Here is a 3610-nt window from a genome sequence, read left to right as displayed (position 1 = left end):
TGCCACTACGGAGGTCCGGGTTCGAATCCCGCCCAGGGCTGAAATAATTCCAGTATCACTGTGTCGCGAGTCGTTACTCCAACTCTCGTGGGCGGGGAGTTGTGTGTGTGTGTGTGTGCGTGGTCACAACATTACCCATAGATCGGTAATATATGAGCTCTCTTCCGGGAGGGAAATAGCTGTCGATCACAAGTCCAACAAGTGATTCAAGACCATAGGTGAATCACACACACACACACACACACACACACACACACACACACCTCGTGGCGCAGTGGTTAGAGTTCTCGCCTGCCACTACGGCGGTCCAAGTTCGACTCCCGCCCAGGGCTGAAATAATTTCAGTATCGCTTCGCTGCGGGGTGTTACTCCAACTCTCGTGGGCGAGGAGTTGGGTGTGTGTGTGCGTGTAAGGTCACAGTATTACCCATAGATCGGTCATACGAGCTCTGAGCTCTCATCCGGGAGGTTAGTAACTGTCAATCACGAGTGTAACACGTGATCCAAGACCATGGTGAATCACACACATACACACACACACACAAGAAGTAGTCTAGTCAGCCAAATAGACAGGGCCCTACGAGTGTAGCTCTTCCTGTATACAACAGCCAAATAAATGAAATTGGATACATACATTCGTTCGCGCGGGATATGATAATTGGTGAGTAAGAAACAGGTTCCCACGAGTGTAGTTCATGTCCTGCATACTACAATTAGATACACACACACACACACACACAGATACACATATACGCATACAAACACACACACATATACGTATACAAACACATACACACATATACGTATACAAACACACACACACATATACGTATACAAACAAACACACACATATACGTATACAAACACATACTCACATATACGTATACAAACACACACACACACATACACGTATACAAACACACACATATACGTATACAAACACATACACACATATACATATACAAACACACACACACATATACGTATACAAACACACACACACACACACATATACGTATACAAACACATACTCACATATACGTATACAGACACACATACACATACACGTATACAAACACACACATATACGTATACAAACACACACACACATATACGTACACAAACACATACACATATACGTATACAAACACACACACACATATACGTATACAAACACACACACACACATACGTATACAAACACACACACACACATATACGTATACAAACACACACACACGTATACGTATACAAACACACACACACATATATACGTATACAAACACACACACATATACGTATACACACACACACATATACGTATACAAACACACACACACATATACGTATACAAATACACACACACATATACGTATACAAACACACACACACACATATACGTATACAAACACACACATATACGTATACAAACACACACACACACATATACGTATACAAACACACTCATATACGTATACAAACACACACACATACATGCACGTACACAAACACACAGGGCCCCTCCGAGCGTAGCTCCTTGTCTGTATACTACAATTAAGTAAATAAACACACGCGCGCACACCCACACCCACACACATCTCAGACTGCAGCTGTCTCGTCTACAACATCTGCAATCCACCGGCTCGCTGCTATAGTCCCGAATGCAGACAGGAGGGGCGACGTGGGGGGACGGGGGGAGGGTAGGACGGGGAAGGGGGGAGAGGGAAAGGGCAGGTCAGCTCGAATCAGACAGTAGGAGCGGCAACAGGGAGGGTAGGTAGGGAGTGATGCAACAAAGAAACTGAGGTTCAATCACCTGCCCCTGGTACTATGCCCCCATCCGTACCTTCTCCTGTTGCATTGCCTTCAAGCCACCCGCTTTGTACGGCCTACCGCACACTCTTCTACATTATATTGTCTTCTGTCTAATCAATACAGACTAGAACTCAAACATCCACTCCAACTCTCTGGTCAACGGAAAGCTTTCTTTTATCCTCATTAAGCGGGAAATGGAATATGATCGGTTTAAAATGTTGTAATTATTATAAACGGAATGTCAGCAGGGTTAGACAAAAAGCTTAGGGGGTATAGGCGTCTATGAAATTGTCAGATGCCGAAAAAATACGTATTCCCTAACGGTTTTATTGATTTGTGAGTCGAGTTTGTAACCCGCGCGCCATGATGCTATCCCACCTTGGACCAATCAGAAAATAGCGGTTTTCCCTAGAGTTGCCAAGTGCTTATATTTTACGATTTTTTTGCGCTCTTGATAACATGTATGTTTAAATCAAACCACCATAAATATATTGGGAAATGTATTGAAGAGGAGGAAAATTATTTCACGCCAGTTTCGATGGAAACAGAATTAAAATACAATTGTCCACGAATGAGTTTGACATCCCAACCCACCAATCAGAAGCTTCAGCCTCAGCTTGTGCCTTTGCGGAGAAGCGAGGCTGGAGCGTCAGTACAAGGCGTCAAGATGTGTGTGTTTGATACGTGAAATTTCCGTAAGTACCTATGTTTATCGTTGCTATTTAGGAAATACTCTTAGAGTTTATACCGTGGATCAATATGACTAGTACAAGAAGTCGTATACTCCAGTGGAAAATGTTAAATAAGCAAATGGTGTTGGTGGGCTCCTCGGGCGTTGGTGACGCGGGTTATGGTTGGGAGAGGCGCCATTTTGAGTGTGTGGTGGTCGTGTTGGAGTTTGTGTTGATGTTCGTCATGGTAGTAAGTATTTGCAACTAGTTAAGCATATAACTCAACCTTGCTCTACATCTTGTCTGCGTTCGACCGATGGTGACTATCCTCGGACGAGTGTATGCAGGCGAAATGGTGGTTGGGTGGTTTGGCTGGTTTGGCTTAGGGTGCAGTGGTGGTGCGAAGTACCTTTCGCGCCTCATAGTGATAATGATGGACTGCAATATATCATACAGGAGGAATCTTATGTCGCAAAGGCCCCACCATGTAAGACATGACATTTTGTCACGTAATCTTGTTCAAGGCGACTTGTCGACACTCGAGGTAGTCCTGTGGGACTGGCGTAGTGAAATGTAGACAGGAGACCATAGCGGACCTCACCACCGTTGAGGCATCCATTTTGTTTGCCATCGGATCTTCCCCGATAAATTTTCAGGTCGACGTAGGGGGTGGTGTGGGTGTGTAGGCCTGTCTTTTGTGGCGAATACAATTTAATGCATGACATCAAATGTGTAGGATGTTGTTTCAGAACACTGGCATGACTGATAACTTAACAATAGTAACAGCACTGGATGTACTGCCCCAGGGTACGCGGCTGGCCTAGAGGTATCTTGAGATGTTCTTTGCGTCTTAATGTAGTTGGGACTTTTATGTTTAATTCGTTTCGTTGCAATGTCTTGGTTGCTATGGTTATGTATTAATATTGTAAGTGGTAAAGTGTGCATTGATTATATTCAACCATTGTTACTGTGTAATGGAAGGTGTGTGTGTGTGCGTGCGTGCGTGCGTTCACGCTTGTACACAACTAAGCAAAGTGGGTGGTGATTGGGTGAAGTAGATGACTTCTTTGTAAGCAAAGTTAGGACTCAGTACGCGCGCGCGCGCGCTCACACACACACATACAC

The 3610-nt window shown here is 44.3% G+C and overlaps 1 protein-coding gene across 16 annotated transcripts in view; it reads left to right on the top strand.

Moving 5' to 3' along the window:
• The first annotated feature begins 2430 nt into the window (after nucleotides 1–2430).
• LOC143031107 (uncharacterized) overlaps nucleotides 2431–3610 on the top strand; it is a 202836-nt gene continuing 201656 nt past the window's right edge. For 15 of the 16 annotated variants that reach the window (XM_076194555.1, XM_076194551.1, XM_076194552.1 and 12 more), the window contains exon 1: nucleotides 2431–2509. The gene's annotated coding sequence lies outside the window, so the exon portion shown is untranslated. Of the gene's footprint in view, nucleotides 2510–2681; nucleotides 2736–3610 lie in introns of those variants that run through there. The other variant, XM_076194541.1, reaches the window with a different exon arrangement.

Source organism: Oratosquilla oratoria, chromosome 12, assembly GCF_046742065.1.
Source record: "Oratosquilla oratoria isolate Oo_2021 chromosome 12, ASM4674206v1, whole genome shotgun sequence".
Classification (NCBI taxonomy): Eukaryota; Metazoa; Arthropoda; class Malacostraca; order Stomatopoda; family Squillidae; genus Oratosquilla; species Oratosquilla oratoria.
The sequence above is the reverse complement of the archived record's forward strand: the minus strand, read 5'-3'. Positions and strand labels throughout refer to the sequence as shown.